Source organism: Bufo bufo, chromosome 1 (assembly GCF_905171765.1).
Source record: "Bufo bufo chromosome 1, aBufBuf1.1, whole genome shotgun sequence".
NCBI classification, from domain to species: Eukaryota; Metazoa; Chordata; class Amphibia; order Anura; family Bufonidae; genus Bufo; species Bufo bufo.
The window spans coordinates 7,094,548-7,113,823 of NC_053389.1; positions in this window are offsets into that span (position 1 = coordinate 7,094,548).

Genomic DNA, 19,276 nt, shown 5'->3' on the forward strand with positions numbered 1-19,276 from the left:
GGGAGACTTTCATTATCCTTTTGTACCCTCTGGAAGAACCGTGCCTGCAGGGACCCCAGCAATGCGGTTTCTCCATAAATAGTTTCTAGAATCTGGACAACTTGCTCAAATGTCTGTCTTTGTTCAAATGGCCGCAATATCACTGTAGTCTTAGCATCTCCTTGTAACGTCAATATGGCTTGCTCTACTAGTACTTCTGGTGCGGTCTGGTACATGCGCTGTACCATTCGTATCTGCTCTGCCCACACACTCACAGACATATTATTGCCATCAAACTTTGCTAACTGACTCATTACAGCCCCTGCTGGCATTCTTCCTCCAGCACCATCCCTCCTAACGGGTGCGTCTCCGTCCATTCTGGTAGGCGGATCCTGCCGACTACGCCAATTTGTGAACCGAGAGCAAGGCAGGTGGTTTGACTCCGCAACCAGAAAAGAGTGCGTACGCAGAAGTCAAGATTAAGAAAATTGCATTTACTATAAATTAATAAAAGCAGGTTAACAGTGAAGTTACAGAGGTAAAGACAAGTAAAATATTCAAAACAGTATAAACAATCCAAGCTAAACACTGCAACAATTTTCACCTTTGCTGTGTCCGTATTCGCAGTGCGGACACTAAGAAATAATAGTCCCAGAAACTATCCCTAACTGACCCTAACGTTCAAGCGGGTGCGCACCCCCCTTATCCCAGTGGTCCAAGTGGACCGCTTACAGTTTGTGGAAGTGCACGGTGGGGCCCGATGTCGTCCTTTTCCTTTAACCAGCGCAGGATCCGCAACAAAGAAGTCCTCCTCAGCAGGCCGGAAAACCAGTTGAATATATTCCAGGGTTATTACAGTTACTGTCCAGTACCTCGACAGCACTGTGAGTCTCTTTACTGTTTGGGGCAATCCACACAGCTGTCAAAACCAGACAGTTGAGAAGCTCTGACAGGAGCTTTCCAGATCCTCCTCCTTGAGTTTCTTTGTTTTGGTTAAGTTCCTCATCTCGTTAGTCTATCTCAGCTGTCATGCAGTTGGACTGATTGCTGCCCTTTAAGTTCCTCCCCAGAATGCAGTAGTGTGCGGCTTATACAACTTCCTGGAGTGTGTGTGCATGCTGTTCCTAGTTCTCAGTCCACAGTCGTCTGCAAGATAAGTTCTGTTTATGTATTTATGATTTTCTGTTTTCTGGATCCAGGTGACCCTGACTCCCTCCGTGTCTGTGTAGGGCAAGCATGTCAAACTCAAAAGCTAACATGGGCCAAAAAAACAAAATTTTAATTTATGTGGGCCGCATCAAAAAAATATTTTTTTTTACAATATAATGCAGACGGATCCGTTCTGAACGGATCCACCGTCTGCATTATATGAGCGGATCTGTCTCAGACGGATCCGCTCTGAACGCAAGTGTGAAAGTAGCCTTAGGGGCGAGAACCTGGGATCTTTCATCCCTTGTCCTATTCAGCTCTATCAGGGTGAATAGGACTTCACACTGTCCCTGCTGCTCTGTGCCTTGTGCACACAGCATCAGGGATGTTACCATGGCAACCAGGGCTTCTGTAGCGTCCTGGCTGCCATGGTAACTGATCGGAGCCCCAGGCTTACACAGCTGGGGCTCCGATCAGAAGCTGCCACTGCACCACCAATGAGGGGGAGGGGAGAGGTCCCTGTGGCCACTGCCACCAATGATTTTAATACTGGGGGGGTTGAGAGGGGCTGGCGCACTGTGCCACCAATGATTTTAATGGGATGGGGGGTTGAGGGGGGGGGGGGGAGGGGGGCACACTGCACCACCAATGATAAATTACCCCTTTATACAGGAGGCTGGTACTGGCAGATCAGCAGTTAACCCCTCAGGTGCAGCACCTAAGGGGTTAACTGCCTCTGATCGCAGCTCCCTGTCAGCGGCAGGGTGCCGGCAATGCGATTCTGCTGCCGGCACCCGCCTCCTGTATTGTGTTAAAGACTGACTCTTACTATCAGGCCACACAGAGCGGCGCCCAGCGATGTCTCAGCACTCACCATTAGTCCTGGGCGCCGCTCCGTTCGCCTGCAGTGCTCCATTACTGTCTCCTCTCCTGCTCCACATGCTGCTGATTACTATCGGAGCGATGGGAGGAGACATCAGCTTCACTAGTGGGCGTCCTTCTCCCTGCGCTGCGATTGGACAGCGCTACAGCCAGGAAGAAGGAACGCCCACTAGTGACGCTGATGTCTCCTCCCATCGCTCCGATAGTAATCAGCAGCATGTGGAGCAGGAGAGGAGACAGTAATGGGGCACTGCGGGCGAACGGAGCGGCGCCCAGGACTAATGGTGAGTGCTGAGACATCGCTGGGCGCCGCTCTGTGTGGGAAATGGGAATAGTCCTATCATTGGTGGCTCAGTGCGCCCGCCCCTCCTCCGCCCCTCTCTCCTCATTGGTGGCGCAGTGCGCCCGCCCCTCCTCCCCCCCCTCTCCTCTCATTGGTGGCAGCAGCACATGGGGAGGGAGGACAGCTTCCTTCTCCCCGTGCTGCTGAGAGAACATGAGCGCGCCGATAGCAGCGCGCTCATCTTCATAGATACTAGACTGCTGGGCCGCAAAGATATTCATTGCGGGCCGCATGCGGCCCGCGGGCCGCATGTTTGACACCCATGGTGTAGGGAGCCGGTGGTCGTGTCCCCTCACTATTGTAGGGTCATCAGGTGTAAGATAGTCGAGGTACGTGGATATGCGCCCATCCACCTTTGGGGTGGTCGCATAGGCTGAGCAATAAGGGAGAGCGGCAGTTCTCTTGCAGGGGTCTCCCTTTTGTTCCTTAGTTGTGGATCCAGTGAGTCATTGTTCATATTGTATTGTCTTGTTTCCTGTACACCATCCGTGACATTATAAGCCGCCTTAACCGTCTCAAGCATGGATCCGGTTTCACTTTTGGCTGAGCGCTTCCAGGGTCTTTCATTGGAGGTAGCTGATCTCCGTAAGACTTTTTCTCAGTTTCAAGTGACCGGTTCAGCCTGCGTTCATGGAGTTTGTTCTGAGCCTAAGATCTCGCTCCCGGATACGTTCTCCGGGGGTAGTGAGTATTTTGTGCGTTTTAGAGAGGCTTGCAAATTCCATTTTCGCCTTCTTCCCCATTCCTCTGGTGATGAAGAACGGAGGGTGGGGATCATTATATCGCTGCTCAGGGGTAACGCTCAATCCTGGGCCTTTTCGCTGCCGGAGGGGGCACGGCCCCTCCGTTCAGTGGATGAATTCTTTTTAGCCCTGGGTCAGATATTTGATGATCCGGATCGTATTGTTCTGGCTGAGTCTAGACTACGTCTGTTATGCCAGGGTAAACAATCCGCAGAGATATACTGCTCAGAATTTCGGAGATGGGCAGCTGATACTGGTTGGAATGATGCTGCACTCCGAAGTCAATTTTGCCATGGTCTTTCAGAGAGATTGAAAGATGCATTTGCCTTTCATGAGAGACCTACCTCCTTGGATTCTGCTATGTCTCAGGCCGTTCGTATTGACAGGCGTCCTTAGAGAGAGAGGAGAGATCTCTCCTTCCTGTCATACTCAGTCCCGGGACAGTGCAGCGGTCTCTTTCTGTGCGCAGGGGTCTCAGTCGCTGTCAGTCCCTTCTGAGCAGGAGCCCATGCAGCTGGGGTTGATTGCCTCTGACAATAGAAGATTCAGCCCGCATGGGAGGGTTTGTTTTTGTTGTGGAGGTATAAATCATTTGGCAAATGTTTGTCCTCTAAGAGATTCAGGCAGTTTTCTGGGAGTAATAAAGAAACAAAAAGGAAAAAAATCTTTTAAAAATGTTCCGTCTGTTACTATTGGCAGGGTTGAGGCGGAAATTGAAGGTTTTCCGTTTGCTTGTAGTTCCCGTTTTGTCTGCCTGCTAGGGTGGCGCTAGAGAGCAAAAGCATTTTTTGTGAGATTTTGTGGATAGTGGAGCAGCTGTCAATCTCATTGATAATCAATTTGCAATAACTCATGGTTTCCAGGTATGCACTTTGGGAAAGGATATTCCTGTTTTTGCTATTGATTCCGCTCCACTTTCTCAGAATTCATTAAAGGGCATAGTTCACAATATCCGTTTAATTGTGAGTGATGCTCATGTTGAGGATGTGTCATGTTTCGTCCTTAGCGGTTTGCCTACTCCTCTAGTGTTGGGGCTACCCTGGCTCACTAAACATAACCCCACCAATGATTGGCAAGCGAGGCAAATAAATGGTTGGAGTGACTTTTGCAGAGAGAATTGCCTCATGACATCTGTTTCTGAGGTTTCTACTAAGACTGTCCACCTTTCCTCTCTGATTTTTGGATGTCTTCTCTGAGAGTGGAGTTCAAGGGTTTGCCTCCGCACAGGGAGTACGATTGCCCTATTAATCTCATCCCAGGCGCCAAGCTGCTAAATCTCGTTTATACAATCTTTCCCAACCTGAGAGGGTCGCTATGCGTGCTTATATCTCTGAGAGTCTGAGAAAAGACACATACGACCCTCGAAGTCACCTGTGCCGCTGGTTTTTTCTTTGTTAAGAAAAAAGATGGTTCTTTAAGACCTTGTCTGGATTTCAGGGAGCTGAACAGTATCACTATTCGTGGACCCTTATCCGTTTCCTCTGATCCCGGACCTGTTTAACCAGGTTGTTGGGGCAAAAGTCTTTATCCAAATTAGACCTAAGAGGGCATACAACCTGGTCAGGGTCAGAGAGAGACGATGGAAGACGGCTTTCATCTCCCTGAGGGCCATTTTGAGAATTTGGTTATGCCTTTTGGTTTGATGAATGCCCCAGCCGTTTTTCAGCATTTCGTGAACAGCATTTTTTATCATTTAATGGGAAAATTTGTATTAGTGTATTTGGATGACATTTTGATTTTTTCTCCTGATTTCAAGACTCATAAGGAACATTTACGTCAGGTCTTGCTCATTCTGCGGGAGAATAAATTATACGCGAAACTGGAAAAATGTGTGTTTGCGGTTCCAGAAATTCAATTTCTGGGGTTTCTTCTCTCCGCTTCTGGTTTTCGCATGGACCCCGAGAAGGTCCGCGCTGTGCTTGAGTGGGAGCTTCCTGAGAATCAGAAGGCGCTGATGCGTTTTTTGGGCTTTGCCAATTATTACAGGAAATTTATTTTGAATTATTCCTCTGTTGTTAAACCACTCACTGATATGACCAGAAAGGGGGTAGATTTTTCTTCCTGGTCGGTAGAGGCGCGTAAGGCCTTTTCTAATATCAAGGAGAGTTTTGCTTCGCTCCCATCCTGGTACACACCTGATATTTTGTTACCCTTCATAGTTGAGGTTGATGCTTCTGAGGTAGGGGTGGGTGCGGTCTTGTCTCAGGGTTCCTCTCCAGCCAAATGGCAAACCGTGTGCCTATTTCTCAAAGAAACTCTCCTCCGCAGAGAGAAATTATGATGTGGGAGATGGGAATTGTTGGCCATCAAGTTGGCTTTTGAAGAATGGCGCCATTGGCTAGAGGGAGCCAGACCACCTATTACTGTGTTTACAGACCATAAAAAATCTGGCCTACTTGGAGTCAGCCAAGCGTCTGAACCAAGACAGGCCAGATGATCTTTGTTACTTTTCAAGGTTTAATTTTGTTGTCACGTTCCGCCCTGGGGTTAAGAATGTGAAGGCAGATGCCCTGTACACGATGTTTTCGTGGGAGGAGGGAATTTTGAAGACCCGGGTCCCATTTTGGCTGAAGGTGTGGTGGTCTCTGCTCTTTTTCCTGAATTGGAGGCAGAGGTGCAGGCAGCCCAGTCAGAGGCTCCTGATCTTTGTCTCCTGGGAGGTTGTTTGTGCCTCTCGCTTTGAGACACAAGATTTTAAGAGAACACCACGATACGTCCTTGCTGGGCACCCGGGGGAAGAGCACACAGGATCTCATTGCTCGGAGATTCTGGTGGGCCTGCGCTTCGTAAGCGGTTGAGGGTTTTGTGGCAGCTTGCGAGACTTTGCGCTCGTGCCAAAGTCTCATTCACGGCCATCAGGTCCTCTCCTTCCTTACCATTCCTTCCGTCCTTGGCACACATCTGTCATGACTCAAACGGACATGCATCGTTCTCGGGGAAGACTGTGATTCTGGTGGTGGTGGACCGTTTTAGCAAAATGGTGCATTTCATCCCTTTTCCTGGTTTGCCTAATGCTAAGACGCTGGCGCAGGCATTTATTGACCACATTGTCAAATTGCATGGTATTCCTTCAGACATAGTCTCTGATAGGGGCACGCAGTTTGTTTCCAGATTCTGGAAGGCTTTCTGTTCTCGCTTGGGGGTTCGGTTGTCATTCTCTTCTGCTTTCCACCCGCAGTCGAATGGCCAGACAGAGCGCGTCAATCAGAATCTGGAGACATATCTGCGCTGTTTTGTGGCGGAGAATCAGGAGGATTGGTGTTCTTTTTTGTCCCTTGCTGAGTTTGCTTTAAATAACCGTCGTCAGGAGTCCTCTGATAAGTCACCATTTTTTGGTGCATATGGGTTTCATCCGCAGTTTGGGACTTTCTCGGGAGAGGGGTCTTCTGGTTTACCTGATGAGGACAGATTCTCCTCGTCTTTGTCATCTATTTGGCAAAAGATTCAGGATAATCTAAAGAGCATGAGTGAGAGATATAAGCGTGTGGCAGATAAGAGACGTGTGCCTGGTCCGGACCTGAATGTTGGTGATCTGGTGTGGTTGTCTACCAAGAATATCAAATTGAAGGTTCCCTCCTGGAAGTTGGGTCCTAGGTTTATTGGGCCTTACAAGATCCTGTCTGTCATCAATCCTGTTGCCTACCGTCTTGATCTTCCTCAGACTTGGAAGATCCATAATGTTTTTCATAAGTCCTTATTGAAACCTTATGTTCAACCTATTGTACCCTCGCCTTTGCCTCCTCCTCCGATTATGGTTGATGGAAATCTTGAATTTCAGGTCTCTAGGATTGTGGATTCTCGTCTTGTCCGCGGTTCCCTCCAGTACCTCGTTCATTGGGAGGGTTATGGTCCTGAGGAGAGGATGTGGGTCCCAGTGACGGACATTAAGGCCACTCGTCTCATCAGGGCTTTCCATAGGTCCCATCCTGAGAAGGTGGGCCCTGAGTGTCCGGAGTCCACTCGTAGAGGGAGGGGTACTGTCACAACCAGACAGTTGAGAAGCTCTGACAGGAGCTTTCCAGATCCTCCTCCTTGAGTTTCTTTGTTTTGGTTAAGTTCCTCATCTCGTTAGTCTATCTCAGCTGTCATGCAGTTGGACTGATTGCTGCCCTTTAAGTTCCTCCCCAGAATGCAGTAGTGTGCGGCTTATACAACTTCCTGGAGTGTGTGTGCATGCTGTTCCTAGTTCTCAGTCCACAGTCGTCTGCAAGATAAGTTCTGTTTATGTATTTATGATTTTCTGTTTTCTGGATCCAGGTGACCCTGACTCCCTCCGTGGCTGTGTAGGGAGCCGGTGGTCGTGTCCCCTCACTATTGTAGGGTCATCAGGTGTAAGATAGTCGAGGTACGTGGATATGCGCCCATCCACCTTTGGGGTGGTCGCATAGGCTGAGCAATAAGGGAGAGCGGCAGGTCTCTTGCAGGGGTCTCCCTTTTGTTCCTTAGTTGTGGATCCAGTGAGTCATTGTTCATATTGTATTGTCTTGTTTCCTGTACACCATCCGTGACAACAGCCCAATGTCGGCTCTACAGGTTAGCTGCTGCACACAGTCCTTTTTAACTTGGCTTCACTAAATGCACGGTTTCTTTGTACTCCATCCGTCTCTAGACCGAAGTTCACACAGCTTGTACAGGAATGTCCTTTAGTATCTCCACACACGTCTACACAACACAGAACTTGTTTTCTATCTTGCCAATATGGCAGCTGCAGTTCAAGTCCTCTCTTCCTCCTTCTTCCTGCCAACACTGAGGTAGGGTGACATCATAAGGGGCGTGTCACTTCAACACTTAGCTGCTGCCTTAAAGAACCAGTATCACAGTAATACACTTTCTCTATGGTAAACTCCAATGCAAATTGGTCCTATGCTGCCATCTACTGACCAAACAAATACTGCAGGCATTTTACATTTAATCTTAACACAGTTTTACCAGGATAATGAAACTTAGAGACATTACATGACTGTTTCTTACAGGTGCACTGCACTTCAACCGTTTTACAGATGGATGGTGGACTCTGACAGCTCATGTAATGTGAGGATGTAGCCCTGGAGATCATGTTACTGGTGGCTGTTTGAGCAGCAGAAGGAGCTCAGTGAAGATGCCGAAAGCTCTGCCCCTCATGGGTAGAGCCAGTGGGCTGAGATCTTCAGGGTTTCTGTGGGTGTATTCCTGCAGGAACTGAGTAAGTCTGGGAGAGGTTCCAGTGCATCACTGTAGAGTCCAGGGAGAAAGGGGGTGCAGCGACTTGAAGAGAGAAGCTGCAGTGTAAACGAGAGAAGCTTAACAGCTCATCGCTGAAAAGCCAGAGGAGGCTGCCCTGTGAGGCTGAACAGTATTGAGAGAAACTGTGGGCAACTCAAGTACAGTGACCCACATTGCTTAGAGCCGCCACCATCAGTAGGACCACGCATTAAGTTCTGCTGTATATACTGTGAAAGCATTTCTGATCCTGTACTAGAGTGCAACCACCAAGCTTCAATGCCTCTTGTGAGTAAGGCTACTTCAATATCTGTGGCCGGCTGTTCTAGCAGAAAATGGCGGGTATCGGCTGGACAAGAACCACTGCACGCACATTTGCCGGGTAGCGGCCGGATCTCTGCCAGACTCAATTATAGTTAGAGTAGTCCTGCGGGCAGGTAGCTTTATCCAGCAATGTCGGATGTGGAGAACTCTGGCAGGCTGTTCTCTGCCGGAGAGCTCTGCCACAGATGTGAAGCTGGCCTAAAGTTTACATGTTACTCCGATGTCTCCTGCTTATTTCTTGCTGTGCCGTTCCTCTGCGGGGCGATCACCACCAAACCCCTCGACTTAGAATGACCAACCCTTAAACGGTCTTACTACACAAGAACACTGAAACATGTGAGGCCCAATGTCCCCTTCAAGTAAAATACGTCCCCTCCAGCGCTCGACTTTCGCTGGCTGTTCTATCTTTTTAATTCCTGAATTTTCTTCAGCAGTTCATTCACAGGTTGTCGATGAGACAAAATCAATCGGGATTGTTGTGCCTAAAAAAAATGATCAAAAATTGAAACCATATAATAAAGCCTGAAGCAGCTAATCAGGTTATGTCTTTGTTCTCTTCCTCTGGCTTAGCCCTGTTCACACACAGTGGGATATTACAATCAGTGGCTTGAACAGACACCTAGAGTGCAAGGCTCCAGAGGAGCGCATGGCCGGCCAAACATTTACACTTTTTGTCATTTTTTTTCTGTAAATTGCTGCAAAAATGGTGACAAAACTGGTTTGTTCACAATTCCTGGTACAAATGTTTGCAGCACGAACAGAAGGACTTGCAAGTATACGGTCACATGACTCCACAGAGGGGCAGATCTTGTGCTGCTATGTAAGGGCATGGAATTATTTTATGGGGGCTGCATTTAAGGGTTCAGTTCTGGGGTCTGTATTAGAGATGAGTGAATTTCTTAAAATTCATTTAGCTTCTGATTTGGAGAGCTGTTTTAAAAAAAATTCAATTGGGGTCCGAATTGATTCTACCGGATTTAAATATGCTCCAATTGTCCTGAAAAGGAATGAAAGGAATTAAACTTTCTGGTGGTAGCCTCAGACTGTTGAATCAGTGCTTTTTAATAAAACAATTTTTTATCTATTTCTGTGCTTGTGCTTTACAGATCAGTTTTCCCCTATTTTTACTACATTTTTGGTGGTAGCCTCAAACTTTTTAATCAGCACTTTTTCATAATAAGATTTTCCTCTGGTGGTAGCCTCAAACTTTTCAATCAGAGCTTTTTCATAAGATAGTTTTTTTAATCTACAGTCCTGATCAAATGTTTAAGACCACTTGAAAAATGGCAGAAAATCTTTATTTAGCATGGCTGGATCTTAACAAGGTTCCAAGTAGAGCTTCAACATGCAACAAGAAGAAATGGGAGTGAGACAAAACATTTTTTGAGCATTCAATTTAATGAAAACAACGAATAAACTAAAACAGGCTGTTTTTCAGCTGATCAAAAGTTTAGGACCACACCTCCAAAAAAAACTAAACCCCCCCAAAACAGAAATCCAACTTCCAAACATGAACTCAGTAATGAGGTAGCTCCGCCGTTATTGTTTATCACTTCAAAAAAAATATTTGGCATGCTTGATGCAAACGTTTCCATGAGCTGAGTGGGAACATTTCTCCAAGTGGTGAAGACGGCTGCACGAAGGCCATCTACTGTCTGGAACTGTTGTCCATTTTTGTAAACTTCCCTTGCCATCCATCCCCAAAGGTTCTCAATTGGATTTAGATCAGGGGAACACGCAGGATGGGCCAAAAGAGTGATGTTATTCTCCTGGAAGAAGTCCCTTGTCCTGCAGGCATTGTGTACTGTAGCGTTGTCCTGTTGAAAAACCCAGTCGTTACCACACAGACGAGGGCCCTCAGTCATGAGGAATGCCCTCTGCAACATCTGGATATAGCCAGCGGCCGTTTGACGCCCCTGCACTTCCTGAAGCTCCATTGTTCCACTGAAGGAAAAAGCCCCCCAGACCATTATGGCGCCCTTTACACTGTGGTGTGTAGAAAACATCTCAGGTGGGATCTGCTTGTCATGCCAGTAACGTTGGAAACCATCAGGACCATCAAGGTTACATTTTTTCTCATCAGAGAATAAAACTTCTTCCACCTTTCAATGTCCCATGTTTGGTGCTCTCTTGCAAAGTCCAAACGAGCAGTTCTGTGGCGTTCAAGGAGACGAGGTCTTTGAAGACGTTTTTTGTTTTTGAAGCCCTTCAGTCTCAGATGCCGTCTGATGGTTATGGGGCTGCAGTCAGCACCAGTAAGGGCCTTCATTTGGGTCGAGGATCGTCCAGTGTCTTGACGGACAGCCAATTGGATCCTCCGGCTCAGTGTTGACATTTTTTTGGGTCTTCCACTTGACTTTTTTGTTCCATAACCCTCAGGATCATTTAAGAAATTCCAAATGACTGTCTTACTGCGTCCTACCTCAGCAGCGATGGCGCACTGTGAGAGACCCTGCTTATGCAGTTCAACAACCCGACCACGTTCAAAAAGGGAGAGTTTTTTTGCCTTTGCCATCACAACGTGTGACTACCTGACAGAAAATGACAATGAATCCACATCTTTGCACAGATTTGGCCTTTTAAAGGCATGTGGTCCTAAAATTTGGATCAGCTGAAAAACAGCCTGTTTCAGTTTAATCGCTATTTTCAATTAATTGAATGCTTTCAATTAATTCGGCGTACCCCAGACGAGCGTACGCCGAAACGCGCGTTGGGGTTGGCGCCATCCTGGAGGAGACACAGTATGGGTAATTGTCCTATATTCCTGTTCTTCATTTATGAATTTTTGCATATGCACTTTAGTGAATAATCATTCATTAGTAAAAGAAGAAAAATGTAAATTAATCAAAGAAATACCCAAACGAAAATAGACAAAAATAACTGAAAAATAAAAAAAGGAAAAAACTTGATTACAACAATAAAACCTAAAAATAAAAATGGATTAGTAAAAGAAGACCTGTAAACAGGAGAGAAAAACAAACATAGCAAACTTCAGTTACAGACAGTCCTGCTATATACATGGAGATTCAGTAAAAAGTTAATTTTAACTTAAAACCCAAAACTCATACAAAAACTAAACCCTTAGGAACACATACAATTGTGTAGGACTGAATTAACAAATCAATGTCTTGGAGGGTTCCCCTGAAATCGTACAGGAGAATTTCTACCCACCCAGCCATTGAAATGTTAATTTGCCCAGCCCCAAACAGCTTCAGATTCATTTTACCAGAGAAGCAGGATTTAACATTTCAAGGTCCCAAAACCGTTTTTTCAAAGACCTTGGCTGTTCCTGGGTTCTCTGCCTTTGCAAAGAAGCATGTCTGGGACCATCACCCCACCGTGCTGAATAAACCACTTCACTTCTAGGTGTGGTTCTGGGGTACTTAACATACCTGTGTCTGTTGCCATTAGCAACGTCACAATATCGTGCAATGTGCCCGTATTCCCTGCATGCAAAACAAAGAATAGCTCGCCTCCCTGCATAATACCTTGTCTGGGCACATGGTGATTTGACTTGGCGCACATTAACCATCCTAGCATGACTAGATCCCACACTACTATCTGTATTGAGTCCACTTACCACGGACTCATCTGAGGAATCTTCTGGCCTTGTGTTGATACTTCCAACTCCAGGGTCAGACACATTGTCCATCTCCATCCCTGAGTCGGTTCCACTATCTGAACCACAATCCTCAGACTTCGCCATGCTTACAGCCCATACATTGCCTCTAATCCCAGACACATTACTCTCCAAAGGTTGTTTCAATGACTCTGACAATTCCCTTACAGCTCCCTGTGCATGCATCAGGCTTTCAGATAAACTTTCATTCTCCTTGCGCAGCTCAGTATTACACCTCACAGTACATTCATAATTAGCACTAGCTCAGCTGCCTGCTGGACAAGAGTTCTCAATTTAACAATTTCCACTTTTAAATCTTCCACTTCCACTCCTTCCATACTCAGCTTCAGCCTACAAGACGCCTGATATTTATCCGCTATCCACCCAGCAGTAAAAATCAGAGCATACTTGCCTTTCCTTTTGCGCCATTTTTTGGTACCGATCAGGTTTGCTACACAATTCTGGGCCTGCAGCCATGGATCAGTAGATCCCTGCATAGCCTGAAGAATGGCCGCCGTGTCCTTCAACTTTGCTACTTCTTTAAAAATACTTTCCATTGCACAAAAAACAAACACCACAATGGTTGCTACAAAAAACAAAACACTAGTACCAATTTCTAGAAGTTGTCCCAATACTTTTGGCACAGAACCTTTCTACACTGTAGTACCCGTATTAATTATGCCAAACAAGTCTACAATTCAGTGTAACAGCCACAGATATACAAACATTAAGCAGAATCATCAACTATAGGACGATTTCACCACTAAACTGCCACTAATGCTCACACAATGATTCCTGTATCAGACTGGTCACTGGGCTATACCATAACCGAACACTCAACTGATATCCAGCACAAAACTTATCAAAACAAAATAAAACTGTACATAGAAAGGTTACAAAAAGACAAGATAATTATTTGACAAAACTAACATTTCAGGCAAAAACAATCAGATCGCTTTCCATAGTAAACTGACTAAGATGGCCGACAAGCACATGGTAAAGATGGCCGACAAGCACATGGTTATCACACAAAGGTAATCAAGATAGTGTCTACAATATCCAACAATAAAAACAGTTTCTATATTTCCTGTTCCCTATCGCTGAAACCACAGCAAAACCTCCACTCTGTGGGTGATTTACAGGTTAACAATATAAAAATACTCTCTAAGCGCTGTCTCTAATGTACAAACACTAAAACCAATTGCTGCCTCTATAAACCTCTATAAAATTGCCTCTTACAAAATCAAAGTAACATAAAAGTTAAAAAGTTACAAAAAACACAATACCCTGTACTACTCAGCACACACATCACAATCTCTACAATCTCTGTACAATCAACACAACGGAAAAGCGCTTACCTTATCCTTACACAAATAGAGCGAAAAATGTTCTTTTAACAAGCAGAAATTTTCTCTGACACAGCAGACAAAACTACAGTTTACTATTACCTCCGTTTTACCTGTTGTGCAGAGAAAAAAAATCTGTTTAATCCTTCCTAGCTCGCCATCTGAAATAGAAAATATTATCTGTTGTAGAAATATTAATATTCTAAATCTGCTCTCCAATGTCTTTGTGTAAGGAGAGGTAAAAATCTCAACCGCAGTCAGCCAAATGTGTTCTCATGTTAAGTTCTGCTGAGCATCTGCCCCGCCCTGCTCAGTCTGCTCACTTTTATTTACTAACAAAAGGTGTAAAAGGGGCTGGCCCAAGACAAGGATACAGGAAGTGATGACATAGGAAGATAAGACACCATCATTTAGAATAACCTAGGCAGCTAACAAACACATGTATACTATACAATTTAAATAACGCTTCAAAGGCGCTCCGTGGATGTACTAGGTGGTGGCAGCGGTATCGCAGCAGAACCGCAAAGTCTGACGCATAAAGGAAGGCACTGTAATAAATATAACGATACTGCGCTCTGGGACTTTAAGTATATTGAAATTAATGCAGGAGTATCACAGATTATTACAATTCAGCACATGAGTATACACTGTTATACAAGTCTTTATCTGGCTTTGCCAGGATACCTGTAGTATGAACTCCTGTCTGTATGTTGATCCTCCTGCTTGTGCTTCTGTATTTGGTGCGCTGGTGCGGCTTTCTGAAAATCGGAGATTGCCGATTGAGTGATTGTTGCTCACCGAATCCTCGATGCTGGAGTCCGGGAAATGAGGTGGTTTAGGTTTCGTATGAGTCGGCGTGCAGGTCAGCGTGCAAGTCAGTGTGTAGCTTCGCGTCCCGGCCGGTGACGCGATGCTGCAATCAGTAGAGGTTTAGACTAAAACTTTTTTAGCGCTCACTAAGAGAAATGAGTGATGTCACTACCACGGTCATCAATGGCCATAGGTGCCAGGTATCTTTACTCCAACATGTTTCGAACAGACGCTGTTCTTCATCAGGGAATGTTACAAGGCTGTTCATGTTCTCTCTATTTATGTGCTCGTTTGTAGTCCAGAGTATTAACCCCTTCTCTGCCATTTTTGCACAAGTCCAATGCCAATCATCATTCAAAGCCGAACAGCTCTATTTCTGCGTTTAAGCCATTAGACATTAGAGTGTCCATGTTAAATATCCATTTTGCCTCTATTTTGGACATTTCTTTAACATAGTCACCTCCCCTTTTGTTTCTTTGTATGATTTCTATTCTACCCCACAAAAATTCGAACCCACGAAGCTGCCTCCATGTTTTATATTATAGTGACGGGATAATGGGTGGCCTTCATATTTTCTATTTATATTATATATGTGTTCCCCTATCCTTTTCTTCAGGGGTCTTTTTGTGCGGCCCACATATATCTTTTTGCATGGACATGTTATTGTGTAAATAACACCCTTGCTGTTGCATGTTATAAAATTCTTTATGTTTTGTTTGTATGTTCCTTCCATGTTATTTATTTGCGTTTTTATTTTCTTATCTTGGGATATTTTGCATCCTCTACACATTTTACATGGATAGAAGCCACCCCTTTCTTCCCCTTTTCCTTTTTGATTTTTCTCATTTGCGTTTATTCCCGTACATTTATTTGTAGATGCGATCATATTGCCCACATGCTGTGCCTTTCGGAACACAAATTTGGGATATTTAGGGATCATTTCACCTATAATTTTGTCCTCCTTGAGGATGTCCCAATGTCTTTAACGGAGGAAGTAGAAATAGATGATGAATGGGGACAAAAAATATACAATCTAAGCAATTATGCATTAACATCAGGAGAGGCAAAAATATTAAAAAAGGGTCTCAAATTTGCCCCAACGGTCTATTTGAACAAATTTCAGGCTTTTATCGGAGTTAGAAGGTTCATGAGACGCTTAGCGTTGAAAAAATATTTTATAAAAAAATCTATAAAAAAAGAAACGTCCTCAAAAAGGTAAATATAATAAAGAACAACAACAACAAAAAATAGGAGAGGAACCCAAAAATGACTTCAAACATACAGACCTGAAGCCAAAATCAAAATATAATCCCCTACATGAATACTCCTCGGCGCTAAACAGCTTCATGAACCAAGTAACCAGGGATATAAGAAAAATTCGCTATCCCAAAAAACCGCAATATATGTGCAATATTTCTGAGGAGGAAAAGAAAGCCATTATCGCTATGCAGAAAAATCATGATATTATCATACGCCCAGCCGACAAAGGAGGGGGTATAGTCCTAATGAATATTAAGGACTATAAGGGAGAAGCAGACAATATTTTGAGTGATAACAGAACATACAAAAAACTAAAGAGTGACCCAACTGAGTTTTTTAAAAAACAACTTAAGGGATTAGTTCAAAAAGGAAAAGATATAGGTATTTTAAATAAAAAAGAAGCTACATTCATAAATAATGAACACCCAAAAATTGCAGTGCTAAACCATAACCCAAAAATACATAAAGATACCCAAAAACCACCAGGGAGACCTATAGTGTCTGGTATAGACTGCCTCACTAGCTCCCTCTCCAGGTACATTGATCAACAACTCCAGCCATATGTACAGGTACTTCCAACTTACCTCAAGGATACCAAACATACTCTACAAATTCTAAATAAGATAGAATGGAAAGAAAACTATATCATTGGTACACTTGACGTAAAATCACTGTACACTGTTATAGAAAATAAAAATGGGGTAGACGCTGTTCAACATTTTTTAAAAGCTAAGGGAGAGATGCCAGAAGCACAAATAAATTTTGTGGGGGAATGTATTATGTTCATTTTAACAAAAAATTATTTTTTATATGATAAATTTTTTTATCTCCAGACCTGGGGGACCGCTTTGGGGCGAGATTCGCACCGGGGTTTGCAAATTTGTACGTCGGATGGTGGGAAAAACTTTCTATCCATCCTGATGGCACCCCCCGTGCGGGTCTCGTCCTCTGGCGGCGTTTTATAGATGACATTATTTTTATATGGGATGGGGGGGAAATAAAACTGCAGGAATTTTTAAAGGATATTAATAAAAACGATTTTTATCTAGAATTTACTTCATCCTACAGTCAAAAAGAAATTCATTTTTTAGATTTAGTTATTTATGCGGAGGGAGACAAATTACTCACCAGAACCTACAATAAACCGACGGATGGCAACAGCTTCATTGCTATGGAGAGTTGCCATCTCCCTAGATGGTTGGAAAATATCCCACGGAGCCAATTCATGAGATTGAGAAGAAACTGTGCAGGAACAGGGGATTACGAAAGGGAGGCGGAGATTTTACAGAAGAAATTTGAACATAAAGGATATGATAAAACAAAATTAATACAACAAAAAACAGAAATAAACAAAATAAATAGAGAAACCTTATTAATTGAAAGAAAAAACAAAACACCTAATAAGGAAGATGAAACTGAAATAACAATTCCGCCCATCATTACACCATATAATAACCAAGTTCCACTTTTTAAAAAAATCATAAAAAGACATTGGGATATCCTCAAGGAGGACAAAATTATAGGTGAAATGATCCCTAAAGATCCCAAATTTGTGTTCCGAAAGGCACAGCATGTGGGCAATATGATCGCATCTACAAATAAATGTACGGGAATAAACGCAAATGAGAAAAATCAAAAAGGAAAAGGGGAAGAAAGGGGTGGCTTCTATCCATGTAAAATGTGTAGAGGATGCAAAATATCCCAAGATAAGAAAATAAAAACGCAAATAAATAACATGGAAGGAACATACAAACAAAACATAAAGAATTTTATAACATGCAACAGCAAGGGTGTTATTTACACAATAACATGTCCATGCAAAAAGATATATGTGGGCCGCACAAAAAGACCCCTGAAGAAAAGGATAGGGGAACACATATATAATATAAATAGAAAATATGAAGGCCACCCATTATCCCGTCACTATAATATAAAACATGGAGGCAGCTTCGTGGGTTCGAATTTTTGTGGGGTAGAAATCATACAAAGAAACAAAAGGGGAGGTGACTATGTTAAAGAAATGTCCAAAATAGAGGCAAAATGGATATTTAACATGGACACTCTAATGCCTAATGGCTTAAACGCAGAAATAGAGCTGTTCGGCTTTGAATGATGATTGGCATTGGACTTGTGCAAAAATGGCAGAGAAGGGGTTAATACTCTGGACTACAAACGAGCGCATAAATAGAGAGAACATGAACAGCCTTGTAACATTCCCTGATGAAGAACAGCGTCTGTTCGAAACATGTTGGAGTAAAGATACCTGGCACCTATGGTCAGTGATGACCGTGGTAGTGACGTCACTCATTTCTCTTAGTGAGCGCTAAAAAAGTTTTAGTCTAAACCTCTACTGATTGCAGCATCGCGTCACCGGCCGGGACGCGAAGCTACACACTGACTTGCACGCTGACCTGCACGCCGACTCATACGAAACCTAAACCACCTCATTTCCCGGGCTCCAGCATCGAGGATTCGGTGAGCAACAATCACTCAATCGGCAATCTCCGATTTTCAGAAAGCCGCACCAGCGCACCAAATACAGAAGCACAAGCAGGAGGATCAACATACAGACAGGAGTTCATACTACAGGTATCCTGGCAAAGCCAGATAAAGACTTGTATAACAGTGTATACTCATGTGCTGAATTGTAATAATCTGTGATACTCCTGCATTAATTTCAATATACTTAAAGTCCCAGAGCGCAGTATCGTTATATTTATTACATGTATACTATAACCTACCATTACCACTGGAGCTAATTTTATCCAGCCTTGCTCAGTGATCAATGCCAGATAAAGTTACTATGATCCTCATGCATGTTTATTTACAGGCAATAAAAGATAAGCAGGCACACTCTTAATTTGGGTACAATGTAATTTATTTATGGTCTGTTATTAATGTAGTAGATAAAAAGAGTGTGGGTATAATTGGGTAGAGATCGGGGGTGTTGGAGTGATCACCAGTAGGTAAAGAGGTGATAGATGTCTTGGAGGAGGGTCCTCGGAAAAAATATGATGACAAAAACCCGGGTAGGGGTCTTGTTTCAAAAGGAGAAAAATAGAAAAAAAAATATATATATATATATATAATTATAGATGGATAGGTAAATATAGGAAAATAGAAAAATTTGGAAGGTGCTGGGGTGATCACCAATATGTGGGAGGTGGTATATGCCCTAAAAAATGTCCAAGGAAAAAATAGTATAAATCAATAGTGTGGTGAAGATACCTAGATAGGGGTATGTTCAAAAATAAAAATCAAATAAAATAGTTGTGCACAAAGTCTTTCATGAAATAGATGATAATATAGAAAAATGAGTAAAAAACCTAGAAAAAACGTCCTTCATAAAAATATATATATAAAAATGTCTCACAGTCTTTTGTAAGGTAGCCACTGTACGTTAAATAAAATCAAATAAATGATGTAAACATTATACAGAGGATATTATCCTATGTTGTCCCTTTATATGACTCCGTTGATAGGGTATATAGTAAGTAGCAATTTGGCAGTTTGCTACTTAACAGAGGATGGTGCGTCTTTACAGGTATATTTGCCAATAGTAGAATTGCAGATATGGCACTGATTCTTAGTAGTGATAATCCATGTATTGCTCTGTGGAAGA